The sequence below is a fragment of the Mycteria americana genome, chromosome 4 (genome assembly GCF_035582795.1).
Source record: "Mycteria americana isolate JAX WOST 10 ecotype Jacksonville Zoo and Gardens chromosome 4, USCA_MyAme_1.0, whole genome shotgun sequence".
Taxonomy (NCBI): domain Eukaryota; kingdom Metazoa; phylum Chordata; class Aves; order Ciconiiformes; family Ciconiidae; genus Mycteria; species Mycteria americana.
In genome coordinates, this window is record NC_134368.1 from 89,740,811 (window position 1) to 89,762,293 (window position 21,483).

The following is a 21,483-nucleotide window of genomic DNA, read 5'->3' on the forward strand; positions in this document are numbered from 1 at the left end:
GCTGATTGGCCGGCAGCGCGCCTTCCCCCTTCCCTTCCCTTTCCCCACCCCGCGGGGTGTGTAACCGGCAGCGATTGGCCGCCGACAGAGGATGGGTCTCCCCGGATTGGCCGGGCGAGTTCTACCTCTGCCCCGCCTACATCTGCGGGCCTTAGCAACCGTGACAGAGCCCTGCGGGCGGAGGGGGGGCTGCGGGTACCAACGGCCGGACCCCCCCTACCGTCGCTCGGCTCCACAGCATCGGCCCCGCGGGGCACACCTTGGGCCAGCTAAGCCGCCGAGAAACACCTCCCGTCCCCACAGCTCTCTTCCGCTGTAATAAAGGATAAAGACAAACGCTGACCTGCTGCCCCGAGGTGGGGCGGCCTGAAGTAGCTCAGCTCCCGTGGGCGTAACTCGCGGGTGTCTGTGTGGGACCCTTGTCCTCACGCTGTTTCTCGAGGGTTCAAGAGGCCCATCTGGCTTTAAAAGGCCCCATTTAAAAGCTTCACACCAAGAGTGAAATGTATTTACAGTCTAGCGTTTCAGAGCTTTTAGGATGTGCGCTTCCAAGCTTCTCGTGATAATCGCGGTCCGTTTGCGTGGAGTGTAAATCCAAGGTCCGATGCTTCAGGCAGCTGCGCTAGTGCCGATCGACCCCCTAGCAGATTGCTACTCGGAGGTTGCATGAAAGGGCTTCTCAGCCTGCAGCTTAACGGAGCCCTAATGACAAGATAAAAACAGGCTCTCGCAAAATAAATCATCGTCTGGAGGATTTGTGGGGCTGTTTCAACACGTTCCATGTTCTGTCTCTTTTTCGTGGACCAAACACAAAGGAATAAATGTCATAGGACAAAACCGACGAAACCACAGCGACTCGTGATGTGTACATACCGGAGACAAAAGTCTGTGGTGGCAACTCGAGCAGATTAGCATTCAGTTTGATCTAGTGAGGTTCCTCAGTTTCAACAAACAGAAAATGTTTTTTATTAAATGCTGCAGTCTGGAAAAATAAGCCGCCTTCTCTACAAAACAGTCAGCAATGTTGCTATGCCAATCTCTATTTCCAGGCACAGTTCCTGTCTGCTATGCCAGTGATGACAGCAAACAATTTCTTCAAGTTTATTTTGATGACAAGCGCTCTTAGATTCTCATAAACATGCACAACTTTTCCTCGGGATATTCCTGACACAGGCCAGCGCTCTTGTAGGTACCATCAGATATATCTGAGCACCCTTAAACACGGCATCCCTGCAAGGTGAATGAACTGGCATGCCGACTGATTTTTTTTTTTTTTTGTGACTGAAGCCAGTCTATCAAGGGATAAAAGTAGTTTGAGGCTCTGAAGTAAGAGTTGTGGATCTGCTCCAGTTTGAACAACGATTACTGTTAATGGAGTTAACTTCAAACAGATTCCTCGCAGTGGAGTCATTTAGGTGATGTTTACAGGATGAGGCTCCGAGCTCCAGTCTCTGTTATCTAAATGCCCTTGGCATTAAGTCGCTGCTTTTTTTTTTTCCCCCCACATTCTGAAGTGTATCTTGCCATCGCAGAGATGGAGTATGGGTGTTCTTCCTCCTCAGACTGCTGCATTAAGCGACATAGTGGAACAATGGCAAAAAAGGTTCATTTGGTAAACACATAGCATGACAATTCTAAAAATGCTAATTCAGACATCTACTTGAACACATACATTCCTTACCCTTTACTAACTTAAACCTAATAGAACACTCTGCAAAATTATCATTCATATATCAAGTAATTTGGGGGGGGGAGAATCTGTTATAAGAGCACGGCTCAACAGCACTTTCTCTGCAGCCTTGCAGCAGAAGGGCTCATTTTTGACATAACGAGAGAAGGATCCCTGCCCCATTTTTGTTCCTCTGTAATTAACTGATCTGTTGCAAAGAGCTGAGTAGGATCGAGAAAAAAAACCAAACTCAAACCCCAAGGATCCTTACTATAAGTGATGCACTCACCAGCTTTGGGATTATAAACAGGGAAAATGAGTCTGTTCCCTGGGCTGTCTGGACCTGCCAGAACAATCAAGTGTTGTGGGCAAAGAAGGAGTCGTAATAAGGTCTAGAAAGAAAATCTGGGGGGTGTTTCCCTTATGCCAGGAATAATTTTCTTACAATGTGGCTTTTTTTTTTGTGATTAAGGGAAGTGTGTATCTGGGGGGAGAAATGAGGGGGGTTTCCAGTATTATGAGAGAACACAATTTATCTATTCTGTAACATGCTGTGCTTTACAGAATAGCAATTCCTTCCTGACATTCTTTGGGAACCTAAAGATGCAGTAAGTGAAAAGAAAGTTATAAATTCCGTAGCTACAGATGCTATAGCACTCATTATTTAGAAACAGTGATGATAGCCTTTGAGAGGGGAATTCTTGAGTTACACTGAACCGGAAGGCTGGTGTGAAATCAACAAAAAAAGGAATTAAAACTGGAGGAAAACCCATCTGAAATCTTTTGGGATCCTAATAAAAGCAAAGATTTATATTGAAGCTTTAACTTCTGTAAAACAAATTTTAAATGAAACAACAAAAAAGATTTGTCATTTATTTGTTGTGATGAGAGACTTTTCAATGCCATCAAATTAAATAGGTATTATTTTAAGTAGCTTTGCTAAACTACCTTCCAATATGGCTTGGCAAAACTTGTCCTGGCACGTCTGCACAGCAATTCATCGGGAATAGTTATGGATGGCTAATAGCTGTGTATTGACTAGCAGGTGATGATATCAGAGAAGTTAATTGGGCCTTGTGGCATGTGGATTTCCAAACTGAAATAGAATTACAAACCTTCATGATTAAGGGAGATGTGGTAATTAACACGCTAGACACAAGCAGTCTGCCCACTCGGCAACTGGACACCCAGGTAAGAACAATAGGGGTCACTTAGAACAATAGTTTCCTTTGAACCACTTAACCGAAGAGCTCCACACGCTTTACAGCCACTCATTAATCGAAATGCCCCACTTCTATCCCATTATACTGGTATGGAGGACAGCGGCACCAGGAAAGCAGCAGTGCTATAAATTGGAAGGCAGAAGTCACAGAGTAGTACTACTTCCCTTCCCATAAGACCAAACTGCTCCTATATGATGATTAGGGAGTCAGCACCTAATTCTGGGGGAAAAAAATGTGCCTGGTTTGGCCAACATCCTTGTTTTCTGCACTGATGGAAGAGACAACAGCTCATGCGTGAATTAGCATTTTCTTCAAACATAATTCAAGCTCCTTTGAGAATACGGGTGAAGTATCAAACATCAAGAGAGCTTGCATCAAATGAGATTAGCCCTAGAATCCTTTCCCCCCTTGAGAGCTGCTTATTCTTTCATAACTCGTTAAGAGGCATCATATGAAAAAAAAATAATCTCTGTTTTAATTAAATGGGATGATTTGACAGTTGGGTGTTTTCTGTTTAACTGAGGGGAATAAAAGTAGGTTCTTTAGGCAAATAAAGTAACCTCAGTGTGTACATTTGATTTTTATACAGAAATATACATATTAGGAAACACATATAAAGGCTACATACATCTGTATATGTACACACATATATATGTATCTGAGAAATGTTTTGCAGATTCTGTTGCTTTTAGAAGCAGTGGGACCAGTGCCTGGTGATAAAAGCTGTCCAAACTGAGGCCTTTGCATAGGCTTCCCCTCACCAGGCCCTTTGTGAGGGAGCAAGTCTAGGAGATGAAATGATTCATAAATCTGCGAGAATGTAAAACTTGTTCCCCTGACAGAAGCCCCTAAAGGAGAGTGGTATTTGATCCATAGGAGTAGCCATAGGAGTAAATGTCCCCACTGGTACAGAGGAGTGTAATTTCACACTTTTCACCTTGTGCTCGTGGAAGTTGGTCAAGTTCAGAATTCGTAAATGAATGAATTTATTCAGATTACGTGCTTCCTAAAAGATGAAAGGAGAGCAAGGCTTACTGATTAAGGATTAATTTAAATATGAGGTTGGTGCTGGGGAAAAGGTTTGCTGGCAACACGAACAACTCTATAGAGACAAGCAATGACAGCGCATGTATGTGTGTGTTGGTGACCACACCCCGAGTTCAAAATAGCTGTTGAAATTAGGAAGGGAGGGTGCAGAAAAAAGAAACCCATCTTGTTAGCTCAGGAGAAGGGAGCTATACTTAGCAGAAAATATTTTGAGCCGACAAGACCCAAACGCAAATCAATGGAAACTTAATAAGTTTAGGACAGACTGTAAGCTGTTAGAGATTGTGATTTTTGTCTTGCTGCTGCAACATATGGCAAACCAGTGCAGAAATAGCATCTAACAGCAGTAATGGCTAGGGGAGAGGAATTTCCATTACAAGAGGAAGCTCACCACAAAGGGAAACACAAGTTAGCCTACACAAGAAAATTTATAACAGCGCAGCTGTGCCGTTTAGGTGTATTGCTTTGTTTTGCAAAGGCAAAGTTTACATGGTTTTTTTGATGGGCATCCAGAAATGCTTTTCAGACACATCCAGAGAGCGAGCCTGGAAGCGCCGTTTGTTCGTTGGGATCTTTATTAAGCTGCAAGGCCTGCCACATGCGGCTGACTGCAGGGCACCTTGACCCAAGCAGCTTGCATTTTTGGGACAGGCCAGATGCAAAGAACCCTGGCTTGTGTGCAGAGCTGGTTATATATACCCTAGAACTCCAGTGTATATTTAGAGGAAGCATCTATCATTCTCATACATATTATCGATATTTACATACACATAAAATTATGCATGCATTTAAGCTCATATAAAGCTGCCCTGTACAGATACCGCATACTTTGTTTACTGAAAAAAAAAGCTACCATATTTATACCCGTATATCGGTGTAAGCGCTCCTATACCAGCACAGCTGCATCGAAGTCCGGGGACGGGAGGAAGTGCGTCTGTATCACTTAAATCACAAAACTTCCTAGTATAAAGAAGGCCAAACTACAGCCAACCACCGAGGGAACAGCATCAGACTTCTAGAGGAGATGAAATGTTGATGCGAAGTGCTGAAGGGGACTACTTCAGACCTCCATTTTCACTGCCTCGATTAACATTTGGTCTGTTTGCATCCATTTTTTGCTGGTTTAATGCAGTGTTCTCCTCCCTGCCCATTTGATCTGGTTTCATCAGAGGTACTTTTGGCATTAAACTGTTTCAGGAGGCATTTCTGAATCCCCTCTGACAATGAGAAACCTAACTTCTGACTCCCAAGATGAAGTTAGTAGAAGAGAGAGATCAAAAAGTCTATTGGAAAACAAATCTTTCCTAGAAAATGTTCTTATTGCCTGTACAGTAGCTGGCATAAAATTTGAAAAACACAGCTAAAAATTGACTTGCTTGTAGTGCTGAAATCTTGATTCGTGAAGGAAATTCCAGGTCTTCATTGAGACTTTTCACTGATGCAAAAGGATTTTGTTCCAGGAATAACACCGTGGATAGCCCCCTGCCTATTATTTCATGGCTCTGAGCAAGTCCACGTACGGTATGCTGGTAACCAGAGCAATCCATGATCCCCGATACTGACAGAGCATAAGGAAATGGCCGGAGAGTGAACAGCATTCTTCAGCGAGCCTGATTCTCTGCCCATGTTTTCATGAAGACCTCTCTCTACACAGAGCTGAAAAGATCTAGGGTGGTGTTAAGGAGCTAACTGCCAAGCTTACAAGCACGGTGCCCAATGCAAGCTACTTTTGTAACATCATCAAACCTCATTTTGGAGGCCTTAAAAATAGCTCCAGCATGAGAAGAGGAAGGGGGAACTAGACGTCCACACCAGTGCAAAGCCTCACGTAAAGAGGGTGAGAAGGGGAAGGCACTCGTGGATGACTTCACCAGTGCCACGTCAAGATTATTTGCAGTTTTGTTGCTCATGGGTTGTCACTGCCCCACCTTGTTCAAATTCCACTCTCTGTGCACTGAGAAAAAGGAAGGAACCAGGAAAGACTCCAAATCTGTGACACATTTCATAACTTACCCAGTGAATACAATTATTATTCATGATTTCTATGTTGGGTGGGTTTAGGTGCCCTTTGCATTAGTCCCCTTGCAGCTCCTTTGTGAGCCGGCTCAGTCTCACTGATTTCCATTACAGCTATTGTCAGAAATCTATATTGCATCTTCAAGTCTATTAAAATATTGCTTCCTGTCTTTTTTAGATAATAATATCAGCTGCATATATCAATTTTCAGCAGGAAGACGTTGCAGGCAGTATTTGTAATGGCAGCTGAAGATGCAGACCCAATCCTGATCCCACTGACATTGCTGTGCAGCGAGGGTAATTTTTTAGAAGCCAATAGAATTACATCAAATGCCTGAGCAACGTGCTTCAGTGCTTTTATGGCAATAATTTGCCTTCAGTGCAAGTTAAATCGTCTGAAAGGAAGCCGTATGTTTCAATAACCTTGTGCTTGTCTAAGCGTGACCACGTAACTAGCAGTTTGCTTAAAGGTCTCTTTTAATAACGATTTGTTACTGGAAGGTGCGTTTCATTCACTGTATATTTTTGTCACTTATTTCAAGTGGGTTCTTTTATTTAATTGACAAGATAATTCTAGGCAATGTTGTACTTAAGGCTTTTTAAAGTATTTTTTTAGAAAGGTAGTTGTGCATAATTTCAGAAGGCATTTTCAAAATCATAGGGGTTCTGCATAAATGGAATTTAAATTAGTCATTAAAAGTTAAACCAAGAAATAAAGAGCAGTCACCTTTCTGACTGTAGAACCAGGCAGCTGTTGAGTAAAATGATTTGCTAGGAGGCATTCAGTTACGAGGACTGGGAATGGCTATTTTAAATTTATTTTCAGATTTAACATGGTGCAAATCCATTTTATATAATTTGGATTAAACACTAAAAGGCCGAAAGACCCTTTGCAGAAAGCATCCATGAAACAATAGGAAGATACTTCCATCTTGATTTCTGTTTTCTTAATCATGCAATGCCAAGTATCATGAGAGAAAATAGGTAAAACAGCCAAGTATAGATGTTCTGTACCACAGAGCTCATACGTGGCTATTGGGAGATGACACGACGGGTCACACATTGCAACATACACCTCATCGGCTCTTAGCAGAAACCCTGCCTCAGTAGCAGTCAGGGACAAATTTCTGGCCACCAGTCAGATATCCCCCCTCATTTCTCATCGTGCCGCTCTCTGCTGTGTTACCAAAGACATTCTCAATTCCTTACACACTCGCTTTTCAGATTATCCCATCTGAGTTCTTGAGTACAACAGGCCATTACATTTTGGTAAGCACACCTTCTAATGACCCAGGCTTAATTTGAAAGCCTCAAGAGATGAAAAATCCCTTAATTATCTAATGTGCTGCGAACAAAATATATCTCATTGTCCTTTCCCAGGGTTTCTTAAGTTTACCTTCTTGTATGTCTTTTGCTAAAATTGAGTTATCCGAGGCAATGTCTTTTATACCTTGCATAGGGATAACCGTTAACTGTAAATAAGAAATCATGTCAACCCATATATTCTTCCCTTTATCAGACTATACAAACACAGACTGTGACAAATTACCACAGACGGAAGGTTTTTTCCAAGTGTAAGTGTAAAAAATTTCACCCCTCAAGTCTAGCGGATTGGTTATTCTTACTCAAATAACTAGCAGTTGGAGTTCTGGAAGTCTCGCAGAGTCTGCCGATCTTGTTCTATTTCCTGTGCCAGAAATGGAATATTCCATTTTTTTCCTTTCTTTTCAAATGCTAACTACCTTTAGTCATTTCATGTCCACTGGTGCATAATGTCCTTCTTATATTTCCCAATAATAATTTATACTTTGTTTCACAAGATTAATTGCTCTGTGGTAGTGTGAATGGAGATGTACAAATTTCCGTGCACAGTACCACAGATGTTTTCCAAGTAACAGCTGCAGGAACATTTCCAGCATAGTTCTATCTTAAGCTACCATATCCAGGCCCATTTCACTAACATACTCTTGATACTTGCCAGAAGAAATAATTCAGATGTACTTTCTCAGATGTACAGTCAGTAGGTAGCTCTGCCTGTCTGGAAATATCTGGGTCTAACTCAAGAGTTCAAACTGCCTAACCTTGTATTTAGGATCACATATCACACGGTTCCCTAAATACTTACAGGGCATGCAGAAAATCCTCCAACACCTTGCCTAATCTGTGTCTGCTCTCCTCCTGCTGTCACTGCAGTCCGTGGCAAAGCTCCCATCTCCTTCAGGGGAAGAAAAGCCAGGCCCTAGCAGCAAGGATTCCAGAGCGAGGACAGGAGACGAAGACTGCTGTATCCAGTTGAGCTGCCAGGCGATTCTGAGCAAACAGGAATGTATGTCACTTTTGTAAAACCTGCAACCCTTCTTCTATCCAAAAGAGCATCAGCGAATGTGATCTGACACACACAGAAAAGTGCAAGTCACTATGTTACTGGGCAGCAAATTATCAATTTAAAAAGGCATGTATACAAGTGTCACAGAAATGCTATACGTTTTGCAAGATTATAAACTCCTACAATGCTGATATGAATTCTCCAGGACATAAAATATCCAATTATAGATGATGATGTCTACAGTGAAGTATAACCACAGTCAGGTAATTATTGCGAACTGCCTTTAAGAAGTCACATGGAGAAAAGAAAGGAATTTTTATGTTCCGGAAGGGAAAAATGTAAGAAAACCTGTATTAAATGAGCCAGAGAGAATGAATTTTTAAGGCACTGTTACATTTTCTCCCTTCCTGAAGACCATGATAAAGTTGCTTTAGCTGAAGGCTTGTTTGGAGTAGGTACGCTCAAGAGTACACAGCTGTCGTTGCCTTGATTTACCTTGATGTCCATCCCCATGCACTTACCCATCGTCTTTGTTACATGCAATGTGGAAAACTATTCAACCTCATTTGAAATTAGCTCTGCTCTGAGCAGGAGTTTGGCCTAGAAAACTGCCAGAGGTCCCTTCCAGCCTCAGTTATTCTTCAATCTTATGACTATTCATTGCCGTTAACACCTTTGCCTTTATAATGCCCATTTACTTATTGATCTTGGATTGTGAAAGTAGGCCACTTTCCGCTTCTCCTGTACTGCCATCTTACCACCCTGTTTTACTTCTAGCACTGTTAAGAAAGGCCGTAAGAAATTATATTGTAGTTTAGAAAGCGATTCAAGAAAACACATCTCTTCAAATCAAATTATACAAGAATTAAACTTTGTGGCAGATGATGACTATTTGAAAAGAGTTTTTCCAAAATTGGGCACCCTTTTATCCTTTAGAAGGGCAGGTCAAAAAAGGTTTGGATACAGACAGTTAAACTAAGAATGGTTTTTTTCCATGTAGTAATTTGGGCTCAGGCATGTAGATCATATATATGAAACAAAATTAAGGAGAAATGCACATGAAATATTACTATCAGCTAGTTGTTCCACTATATCATTCACGCTGCCAATACTAAAAGGGTAAAATTGGAAATGTTGTAGAGGAGGAGATACATTCCTATCTGCTGTTGGCATTCTCTCATGTTGCAACATGCTTTTCTGACTAGTCATCTATTTTCTAGGAAGAACGATTGATTTACAGGTGCAATCCCTAGGGTGAGTGACACAGTCTGAAGGTTTTACTATTACCAAGTTAAATGGAATAGATTTGGAATAGATTAGAACATTTTCCAAATAGTAAAGCAAACCGCAGAAAATATCTGTTCTGGTTGAGAAAATTACATTATGGAGCCGTTTATTTAGTAAAAATAAATCAGGTAAAAAGGTTAATGTAGTGCCTGCAGTTCTCTCCGAATTAATCACTGAATGTGAAAGAGGTACTTAATTTGCTAAATCTATGCATGTATTTCACTGTTCTGGCTGAAAGCAGAAGTGTGTCTTGGTGTTTCAAGAAGCTCTGTGGTGGGAACACATAGCAAGGGAATCTTCTTCAGCTCTAATAGAAGGGTTTGTTTTCCTAGTAAATAATTTATATTCCTGCTGCTAGGAAGAAGTTGCGAGAGACTGTCGGAAAGCAGCGTGGTAACAGCTACGAAGTCCTAAGAGGCCGTGGAGATGTTACACTTGATCTGGGACACCTGTGATTCAGCTTATGATGATTTCTAATGTCAACAGACTCCTTTTAACATGCGATTCTGTGGACTTACAATCAAAACCGAGTGGCTACATACCTGAGAGACTGCCTCTCCCTGCATGACAGGTGATAGCTTCTGATAAGGGAGAGCACTAAAACTGACAATTGATTTAAAAGAGACAGAACAGATTGCACAATTGCACAATTTGTTGACTGTGCATGCTACACGCAGCCATGGCTGCTCTTTTTGTTATCTTTATTAACAAATGGATTTAGCTATCTGAGACACTTAATGTGCAAGCTATTTTATTTTTTTTGTTAAAATTTTCTTTTCTAAAGCTGACAAGTATTTGGACAGGGAATTTATGTTGCTTTTTTTTCTCATCTGTTTTGGAAAAAGTAAACCAATGTAGAATACTTTGGAAAGGGGGCTTGCTTGCTGCTAGTCTCTTTTACCGGCCAGATGCTTCTTCCTGTTCCATGCCAGGACAACAATTTAGATTCAGTTTCAGGCACGGAACAGCTGAATTCTGCTTGTGAAACTGAAGCCAGGGTTTGTCTGTCCAGCTGCAGTGGAAATCTACATTTTAAGCTGAAAGAAATTAAGGAGCCTGCGTCTAGTTTCTTTTCTTCCTTTGCCACATACTTCAGGAATACTAGATTATTTTTTTTCAAAGGGCAATTCATTATTGCCTGTAAGAACAAGCATAGCTAATGTACTTAAAAGGTAGAACGGTCTTGTAATTTGTATGTACTCACTTCCACACTACTTACTTGGAAAATTAGCATTCCATTGATTGATTCATTGCACAGAAAGGATAGGATTTGCAAAAATAACTAGCGATTTTGGATAGTTCAGTTTTCACAGACGTCAAAGACAGTTCAGTGCTCAAACCCATTTCATTCCTCTTTGAGAGTTCCTATGTGCTGATGATTTTTATTTGATGAGCACCTACTCCCAGGAAGCTGAGCAAAGTCTTGTCAGGTAATTTCACCATAAACTATTTTTTAGGAATCTCCTCTTTTCCTTCTGTTGCTTTTCCCAATGTTCCACAATATTGTTTTGGAAACTGTGACTCTAGACAAAGAAAACAGAGTGCTTCACAGAGTGCTTCACAGAAAGTTAAGCTTCTGAAAAATCGCTTCCTGAGAATCTGTTTCATTCCAGTCTTTGAAAAAAGGAGTTCCCTCCAAAAAGAGGAGTCTTTCCGAGCCCTGAGTAAGCCTCAGTATGACATTTCTTCAGTGCTATCAGCATACATATCTCTTCTGATTGCTTTGATGAGCACTCAGATGCCTCTGCGAGGGTTTCCTCCACCAACGGCCCAAGCTCAGCCTGCCTACGGGCAGGCAGCAGAGATGCTCCAGGCCCTTCCTCTTTCGTGATGAACGTGACTTCTGATGAGAGCTCTGCTGCTCACCAAATTTTATGTCTGAGATCGGTTTGGAAAAGAACAATAGGACTTTTTCATTAATTTCTTTGAAGCGTTTCTTTTGTGTGTTTTGTTCTTTAAACCAACATCAGTATTGCCTTCTCTGGGCTGATCAAAACTTGCTTGCTCTTTTAAAGATCTCAGGTTAGCAATAAATATAGATAAGTTATATAATGGTTGGAGTCAAAGCACAAACACAGGAATAACTAGACTTATTCTGCCACGCTACACTGAACTCGACCAGCTAAATCCAAACAGCAATTATTATTAAAAGTTTGCATGTCTCTAGCCCCTCGGGATATTCAAATGCTTTACAAAATATTTTAATTTAGCCTCACAACCAACTTGACACGAGGGTAAATTTATCCTTGTTCTGAAGTTGCTGTCTGCATACATATTTGAACTCATCAAGCTTGCTTGCCCGTGCTGGACTTTGCGTGCACATAAGTTGGGTGGATACGAAAATTAGTGTTAACCTTTGCATCTGTGGGTTTAACTGACTGGTCAAAAGTCATGCAGTGAATAGTGCTTGGGTCTCCAAAGCAGAACACAGAGCCAAACCACAAGACCATCTGTTTTTCCCTCTGAAGGGTGTTTAAACGGCACAGATAGAAATGTCTGCTGCAAAGATACATGTCCTTCCCCTTTCCACATACTGGGATTTGGCTGTGAATCCTGTAGCGTCTCTTCTTTCCCTCCACTCAGCGGTAGAAAAATCAGGCATTGCGTAAGCTGAAAGGCAGGTACTACAAATGCCTTATATCTGGGATTTCATTGTTTCCACTAACGTGGGTCTCTCGCTGGTCTAATATTTACTGGTTTGTCACCTCCCTAGAGCCCAGCCTGCGTTAAGGCAGTGGCCACCTGTGTAGTCACACGTGCATGCCATCACGCTGTCTTGGGAACCAGGCTGGGACACACTTCATTTTGCTATGACCAGAGCAACCCGTATTGCTGTAAGCCCCCTGCACGCCTGGACAGCGAGTCCACTGTACCTGCTGCCTGTGGCAATGCCGTTGTCCTGTCAAGTCTCTTTAAAATAGACATGCTTCATTTCCCTCCCCCCAGGGATGAATAGGCTTTCTCCCTGCTACTGAAGTGTACTTCTTCCCTACCTGACATGGCACTTGGGGTCTTTATATTGTTCCAAGGCTTCAGATTTTTGTACAGTGCATGCGGAACACCTGCTTGTAATGGTGTAATGGCCTTCCTCCAGGTGTGCTTCATTACATTCACCTGGTAAGTTTTTTTTCCTAGGTTTAATATTGCCTCTTGTGCTTTCTTCCCGCCTACAGGCCCAAACACACAGAGTTCTTGCTGGTTGCCTCCGTCTCTTTCTCAGCAGTCTCTCTAAATCCCTTGGCCTTGGCAGCCACTTACTTATGGCAGCCTGCCCACCATAACCCTCAGCTGCTCTGGGCACATGCTGTGTCTTTCTTCTCGGAGTGTGTACAACTGCGCTGCTATTTTGTCCCCTGGGCGGTTATGCCCAGACTTAGGCCGCTTCCTACAGAGGCTGGAAGTGGTCCTGGGAGACCTTGTCTTCAACTGACCACCCTTCTAGGACAACCTGCTCTGAGGTCCCTCCTGTGCCAGGTGACTCACTCCTCGGTCTCCAGGATTTCCTTTGGAAGGAGTATCGATCCGGTAGCCGACTAGTTTCTTGCGCTACTTTCAACTCAGTTGGGTGCTGCTTCAACTGTCCCTTCCTACTGTTACTGAGGACAAAGGACTGTAATCATACATATCCAGCTGAGGGCATATTCAGCGCAAGATGAATAAAAGGAACTCTGTTGCGGTATGTTAGCGCTAGAGGTTCCTGCCAAACCATCAGTTCCACAGTCTGCTGGTCTGAGGATGTGCCATATTGCCTCGGGCTCCCAGCGCTGACATGTGAAATGTTCTGGGAAGGGCCCTGATGGAAATCCCTTGAGCAGATAGTCAGAATATGCAAGAACTGCTGTAACTGTGGGAGCGGAACCATCACGGGACAGTGTCGGTCAGACCTCCAGCAAGAATTTGCCAGCTAGGAGCATCATCTCCACTTGGTCACTGCCACAAACTACCAGTGGGCCAACCGATTTTGGAAAACCGTAACAGCTTTAGAGACTTCTTGAACACTGATTCTTAAGCAATGAGACCCAGAAGAATTAAAATGAAATTGGGAAAGCGAGATAAAATTCCAGTGGGACTTGCCCTTCCCTGCACTTTCTTAGTTCTAAAAGGCATATTCTATTTCAAGATAAAAAAGTAAGAAAAATGGAAGGGAGCAGCACACAGCAAGCTTGGATTCGAAGAGCAGTTCACCCTACGCATAGAGGATTTTGGTTGCTGCAGCAAAAATGGCCTTTCATTTCAGTCTTATAAGCGTGGCCTGAGAGTTACTACAGAAAGGGTTAAAAAAGCTTATGACAGATGAATTTTTAGCAGACTGATTCAGAGTTAATTTGTCAGGAAATAAATAGAAACAAAACATTCTATGCTCTCTTTATGCTTGATTTCTGTCACTGTGCTTGTTATCTCTAGAGGAAATCCTCCTTTGTGTGCTATCTGAACAGCTAATAACTACAGATACTGGAAGGAGTTTAAAGAAAATGAGTTGCCTTTTCTCTGAACTTCTTCCTTTTATCTGTTAATTTCAACCTCTAGTGGTATAGCAAGGTTTTGCCACTCATCTTCACAGTGCCAGGATTTTCATGCAAAGTATTTATTCTGTTCCTGGTCTTTACTGTACAGTATTGTAACACATCCCCAGCCTCCTTTGGGAAAAAAAAAAAAAAAAAAAAAAAAAAGACTTACATTAAAAAAAAATTTGAACACTCACAAGTTTAGCTGTCCAGTTCTTAAGTCGAGCAGACAAAAGGAATAAATAGAGCTGTGAGAAAACATCTCAGCTTCCCTGGCACTTTGGGCATCTCTATCTTCTGCTATGTCAGTGGGCCTGCCAGACCGAGCCTGCCATCTGGAAAGGAGAAGGAAAAGGACAGTGAATCCCTCCTGCAGGCGTCTGTGCTGGGGAAAGGCCTAAGTAAGTAAATAAAGCAAGGAAAGGGGAAATCCCTGTTTGCATCGTGCACGACAGTAAATAAGGCAACTTTAGCGGTGACAGGGAGCTCTGTCCCAGCAAACACAGGCCGGGAGACACGGTACGGACATAAAAGCAGCGAGAATTTGACGCTTTTGCTGAGCGTCCGCACAAGAAGGTGTTTGTAAATAAACGCCTTTGCTTGTTGTTTCGCGAGTGTTTTAAATACAACTTTAAAGCTTTAACCTGCCTGCTGCCAAAGTGTCACAGAGGGGGGCGAACTGAAACCTTTCATGCTGGGGCTGCTGGAAGGAGCAGATCAGCGGCCGTGGGCGCCCACACCCCCGCTTGCAGGAGAAAGGTGTGCGGAGGCGGCGGTGACAGCTGACCGTCCCCACGGCCCTGCCCGGCGGGCCCTTCCCCGCCGCCTCGTCCGCCGCCACTGCCGGCGGGGGGGCGACTCACCCTCCGCGGCCACCGGCCGGGCAGGGGCCCACGGCTCCGTCACACCCGGAGTCGGGGCGGGGAGCCACCCGCCGGAGCCCCCTCAGCGCCGGCACGGAGACTGAGGCGGCGGCAGCCGCTCGCCCGCCCGCCGCCACAGCCGCGCAGGCGCCGCGGAGGAACGGCGGGGAAGGGGATTATTTCGCGCTACTCCGCGCGATCCTTCCGCCGGGCGGCCCGAGGGAAGAGAGTCCCCCCCTCACAGCCGCCCGCCGGCGGGCCCGGCGCCGCCTCCCGCACCGGGGCTCTCCCCGCCGCCGCGGCGTGGGCGGCGAGCGGCGAAGTGTGTGCCCACGGGCGGCGGAGGGCAGCGGGGCGGGGGGCGAACAGAGAGGCGGCGCGGCGGGAGACATCCCCCCGCCGCCTCCAACGGCCGACGGCGCCCCCCGCGCGGCGTTGTCCCCCCCCGCGGTGCTGAACGGCAACGGCCGCCGCGAGCGCCGCCCCGCCCCGCCCTGCCCGCGCGGGAGGCGGGGACGGGCTGAGGGGAGGCCGCCGCGCCGGCCCTTCTTTCCCTCCCCTGCTCCCCCCCGGGAAGCGGCTGGCTGCGGGCTGCCTCTCGCTCCCCCCCCCTCCCTTTTAATTTTTATTTTATTTTATTTTAATCCCTCCCCCCGCGCGGCGGCGGCGGCGGCGGCCCGCCTTCCCCCCCCCCCCCCCCGCCCCCGTCGCCGCGGCCCCGCACCGGCCCCGCCATGGCGACATGAGCCCGCCGGCCGCCGCCGCCGCCGCCCCGGACATGGGGCCGGCACGGTGCTGAAGCGCCGCGGAGGAGCCCCGCCGCCGTCGCCCCGCCATGGGGTGCTGATGGCCGGGCCCCGCCGGGCACCCCGCCGCCGCGCAGGGGAGGTGAGCCGTGGGGCGGGAAGCGGGGGGTGAGGGCGGGGATCCCCGCTACGGGATCGGGTGTGCAAAGCACCGGGGGTGTGTGCGTGTGCGTGCGTGCAGTGCATCGGGGGGGGGGGGGGGGTGTGCGGTGCACGCGTGGGCAGCGCAGTGCGCGGGTGTGGAGCGCGTGTGCGTGCAACGCGGCGTTGTGCGTACGGTGCGCGCAGCGCATCGGTGTGTAACGCATGTGCAAGCGCCCGTGCGTTGCACGAGGGCGTGCAAAGCCCGCGCGCGCGCCGCGCATCCTGCCAGCCGCGCATTGTGCGTGGGTGCGCCCAGCGCGCCGGGCGTGCAACGCTGCCAGCAGCGCTCCTCTTGTGTGTGTATGTGTGTGTATGTGTGCGTGTGCGTGTGCGTGCAGCGCCTGGGCGCGCGCGTTGCACAGGGGCGTGCAATGCCGGCGGGTGTGCGCGGTGCCCGCGCTGCACGCCCTGCCCTCCTCCAGCCCCTGTCCCGTCGGTGCCGGTGCCCGGCTGGCCCCTGTCCCGTGTGCCCCCCCACCCGGCCAGGGGCATAGGAGCGCAACCGTGCCCCGGGTGTGACTTCTCGTCCCAGCGCTGGCCCGGGTGGCTCTTCGTGGCGCACGTCATTTGTTTTTGTTCTCTTGTCTTCGTGCGCTTGGTTTGCAGAGATGGGCTGCGCTCTCCTCCCTTCCTTCTTGCCCTCCCATCTGCGATGGAAGAAGTTTCCTTGAAAGAAGAGTAGCGTTATGTTCTAGAAATCTATCTCCAAAGGGGTGAACCAAAGGAGCGAGGTTACCGTCGGTTATTTCATGCCGGTGGTAGAAAGCAGCCTTGCAAAAAATCCTCCTGAAAAGTTGTCCGTCAAAAAACCTGTTCCTTTATCCTCCCCTTTTGACCCCGTGAAGGAGGGAAAAAGGAACAATCCCGCATTTTCCCGCTCTTAAAAGTAAGGGTGTTAGAAGGCAGATTGTTTCGAGCCTGAATTTTAAAAAGTGCTTTTCAGCATCAGCCTTTGTGTGCTCCCCAAACAGCCTTTCCATGGCGCGCTGTGACAGCCTGTACATGGCACAGCCCCTTTAAAAGACAGAAGGGTGAGATTTTTTTTTATTAACTAAACATTTAAGTGGAGCAAAATGCATCTGGTTGCGAAGTTCCCCCCTTCTGGAGCGTATCTCACCTTTTCCCTGCAGGGGTGGCCGATGTGGCTGTGGCCCCCCCTCCCCTGGGGCTACATCCCCGATGTGAAGCTGGGGGACGCGTGTGTTGTGTGGAGCTCAGGTTTTGCAAGGTGAGCCTGGGTAGGAGTTTGTCTCACAAAAAGCAAATCACAGCATCTTTTCCATGTCTTGAGGGTTTGATTTTGGATCCCTGCAAATAATTGGGTTTTGAGTTTAAAGTAGTTTGGCTGGCTGGTAGAGCTGGGAGACGGCTTGCTCTCATCTGTGCCTGCACAGACCTTGCCGTGGGATGCGGGAAGCTGATCTTTTGGCTTCTCCCCAGCAGGAACTGGACTTTCACATGGTATATATATATACACTTCTAATTATCCTTCACCCCTACTTAGAGCTTGTGAACTGATCTTAGATGCTCCTTTTACTGTGTCCGTTCCGTATTCTTACCAAGTCCTGTGCTTTGTTTGCTCCGGGTCCTTATTTAAAAATACTCTGAGTTTGCTTCTGTCACTGCAAGATAAGAGCCTTGCTCTATCAGGACCCTCTCCACAAAAGGTCCTGCTTGGTGGATGCCTTCTGGGGCCAGGCTTTCCCACCATTTCATGTTTGGGGCGTCACGGGCCTGCAGCCAGTGTTGGTGAGAGCCGGTGGTGAGCAGAGCAGCACTCCTGCGGGGTGTTTCTGCTCCAGTCTCACCGTCGGCAGCCGTTCCTGGATGCAGGTGAGGGCATTGACAGGCCTCAGCGCAGCCTGGGGTTTGCCGGGTGCGGGCTACTCGGAGAGAGCAGCCTCGGCCCTGCACGGCAAAGAGATCCCATGGTCGGCCCTGCCGCTCGCCCTGGCCTTTGCCAGGAGTGCCATCCGGAGCCAGCCGTGTGGCTCCTTCAGGCTGGCTGTGCAGCCTTTCCCTTCCGGACTCTTCTGCACAACCAGGTGGTAAAGGGTAGTTTGGGTTGCTCCAGGTATAGTTTTAGGGAAACAGTCGTAGCTCAGTGGTCCATATCCCTACGTCCTAGAGGCCTTGGGATGACTTTGTCTGAGGGAATGGACAAGTCAGGTGTTGGGACCTATGTTTTCCAGGGCAATGCAGTATCCAGAGCTATCTGTCTGCCATCTTATATTAACACTTTGGTGCAATCAGCATTTACTTTCTAAAATGTGTTATTTTCCTATTTTCAGATTATTTGTTGCAGTAATACTTACAGACATTTATCAATTTAAACAGACTTCAGTCCAAGTGTGAGGCTGTTCAATGCCACTATCTTTGCTTGTGTCATTGCCCTGGGATAAACTTTTCAAGTCAGTAGGTAGACCCAAGTATTCACTTTTTTACAGCTTTGAGCAGCTCCCCCATAATTAGTCTTTTACTTTTTCTCTTCTCAACTTTTCTGTGCCCAGCTGCTTCTTAGCATACCTCGTGCAGGCAACAGAAATGAGAACATGAGCAGTGTTTGTGTGGTGGAGCGTGCCTTCCCGCAGGGCCTGTGTGAAAGAGGCTTCCCTTCGCACACCTGCGGCAATGTGCTGGTTAAAGCGGTAATTAATCTTGACCTCATGCTGAACTGGCTTTTTGGAGCATGTATATTTGCAGGTTTAATATTTGTGTTTTTACATGGCACTTTTTACAAAATAAGATTTGGTGCAGCTGTCACACTGATCTAAATTATCCATCTAAACTGGGTGATAGAGTAGATATACACAGAAATCTGCAGTTTATTTCACCCTGCTCCGTAGCCTGCCAGAGATAGATTTTAAAAAGGCTGGGCAGGACCAGTGGCTTCCAGAAAACTAGACACTGTATTTTGACTGCCAAATGATAACCCTTAGGACTCCATTGCCCAAGCAGGGAACAAAATGTGAGTAAAAGAGAAGACATGTATCTCCAAGTTGAGTGAAACATGGTTGTGGGATCTGAAGGTCCTCCCTTGCAAGATATAAAAATGCCTAGAGCTAACCTGCCCAGGAACAAATTGTGGCTGTTTTCCTTTGCTCCCATGACTTTGTGGGGCTAGAGAAGGTACAAACCCAGGTACTTGTCACCAGGACACTCCGATGAAGAAGCAGGAAATCCAGACTGGCCATCAAGGAGGTGGATTTTGAGGGGGATTCTGGTTCACCGAGAACAGAGAGTAGTTTCTTTGAGAATTCAGCACAATAATAGCTATTTTAAAATGCCAGAAAAGCACGGTGAAATCATTCAGATGGAAGGAAAATCTCAGGTGTCTCCCATCTCAGTATGAAGCAGATGGGGTCTGAAATTTTCCCTTCCTGTGTGTTTGCTAACTGCAAATATTATCAACACTGATTTATTAACCATAATGGGTATTTTCACTTGCTATGCAGTAAACTCATCTAAAAGCTCGCTCATGAATAACATGTTACTGCAGATACTCCATTTTGCTCATCAGCCCAGACATCAAACATTTTCTTTACCCGGATGATGGGAGGTGCTGGATGAACCCATTTGCCAGAGGCTTTTGCGCCTTTTTGGTGGTATTTTGCTGTATACAGCGAGATCCTGTTTCTTGGCTGGGGTAGCTCTTGTCTACAGTGGTGTGTTGGACAAGAACTGGGCTCCCAAAAACTTCAACCTTTACCTTCCTACAATTTTGACTGTAAATCTTGGGGTTTAACTGCTCTTAACTGCTGCCATGCAGCTGAAAAGCCTGCTTCCTTTAAGGATGCAACTGCTGTAGTAACACGACCATCAAATGCAGCTTTGTCTCCATTTGTGAAAGCACTGCCAATGTGCCTGTACTTGCATTGACAAGAGCAAAGGGGGACTTTGCACAACATGCTTTGTGGAAGCAGCAGCAGGAGAACTCTGACTGCCATTACATACTGTTTTCTCTTTATCAGTACCCCCACCTCTCAACGTTTCCTTGCCTGGGTTTATTTTAGGCTGAGGACTGTTGTTTTTAGGTTGTCCAGACCCGGGGATATCAAGGCTGTTACATTCATACTGGTTGGGCAGGAGGGATGAGTACATAGGGAAGAGCCAGGACCGTGCCTGTGCCATCCTATTTTTGCGGACAATTGGAATTAGGTCCTTTTCTGTATTGTCTCAACAAGAGGCTAATTAGTCAGCAAGCTCAAGCTCCTGGAGGATAATTAAGCTTTATAACTGTGGGTTCTCTTTGGTTGAAGAGAAAGAGGAGACAGTACCCTCAGAGCCTAAGAATGCTGCTCTGCAGCTACTGTGCTGTACCTCATAATTGATCTATTGTTTCAACAGCAGATAATTCCTCATTTCCTCATAATTATCTCTTTTTAGTGCCTCACACTGTATCCTGATATTAGCTGTAATCACTGATAATTTACCCTGAAGCCAATCAGAATCTGCAAAGCAAAATATTGGCCTTGGTGAGCATTTATGCTTTCAGATAAAATTCTTTTGTTGTTGTCATCAAGAGGAATCAAGCCATTGTAGTTACATGTTTTTTGGATGTGGGTGTTGAACTGGGTATAAACTTGTTTGGTTTTGTTGCTGTTCATTTATGTTAATGACTGACTACTGCCGAAAGACAAAAAGAACTACTGCTGAATCCTGTTTCTGTGTTTTTGCCCATAGAGGCATTGTATTTATTTGGTTTCAGGGGATTATATTACTCAAAAGGTGGTGTGTGATGCTTTAGATTCTGAATGCCTGTTGGCCCTTGCCTGTAGAGAGTTAGCTTTTATGAGCTTGAAAGCCTCTGGCCCCATTTTATGAAATTACTGCTCACTCTCATACTTTGTGAGCTTGATTTTCCTCAGAGTGACTTCCTTCAAGTTACTGTTGATTTATATCAAGTTATATTGGTGACGGGAGAAGTGAATCATACTCTGCATGTGTTGCTTTTAGGAGACTAGCAGTGAGACATTACATAATGTCAAGTTTGGTTTGCCCCCCCCCCCTTTTTTTTTTTTTAAAGCCTTCCTGCTCTGCTTTCAGCATTTGCCTCCTGAAGAACTGATGAGCTGCTCAGGGCATACAGCTGAGCCCTCACAACTGTGCTGCTTTGAGCCTAAAGCCCTTAAGATCACAGAGTAGTTGAGGCTGGAAGGGACCTCTGAAGGTCATCTTGTCCAACCCCCCTGCTCAACCTCCCTGCTCAAGCAGGGCCACCTAAAACCTGTTGCCTTGTACCATGTCCTGATGCCTTTTCAATATCTCCAAGGATGGAGATTCCACAACCTCTCTGGGCAACCTCTGCCAATGCTCTGGCACCCTCACAGTAAAGAAGTGTTCCTGATGTTTACCGGAACATCTTGCATTTCATTTTGTGCCCCTTGCCCCTGGTCCTCTCATTGGGCACCACTGAAAAGAGCCTGGCTCCACCTTCTTTGCACCCTCCCTTTAGGTATTTATATATATTAGTAAGATTTCCACACACACAACCCCCCTCCCGCCCCTGTACCTTCTCTTTCCAGACTGAACAGTCCCAGCTCTCTCAGCCTTTCCTCACAGGAGAGGTGCTCCAGTCCCTTCATCATATTAGTGAT

General features: G+C 45.9%; 1 protein-coding gene and 1 long non-coding RNA gene across 3 annotated transcripts in view; one reads left to right on the plus strand and one right to left on the minus strand.

The window, feature by feature from the left end:
* Window positions 1-284: 284 nt before the first annotated feature.
* Window positions 285-15,378, minus strand: LOC142409582 (uncharacterized). 2 transcript variants are annotated; one of them, XR_012775702.1, is made up of 4 exons: window positions 14,722-15,377; window positions 14,271-14,408; window positions 8,081-8,265; window positions 285-1,566 (listed from the first exon to the last, which is right to left on the minus strand). It is a non-coding gene; the product is annotated as an uncharacterized LOC142409582 (long non-coding RNA). The 2 variants fall into 2 exon arrangements; XR_012775701.1 differs by lacking the exon at window positions 285-1,566 and having other exon boundaries at window positions 5,134-8,265; window positions 14,722-15,378.
* Window positions 15,379-15,452: 74 nt separating this feature from the next.
* CCNI (cyclin I) overlaps window positions 15,453-21,483 on the plus strand; it is a 35,116-nt gene continuing 29,085 nt past the window's right edge. Inside the window, exon 1 of the mRNA XM_075501301.1 lies at window positions 15,453-15,824. The gene's annotated coding sequence lies outside the window, so the exon portion shown is untranslated. The remainder of the gene's footprint in view (window positions 15,825-21,483) is intronic.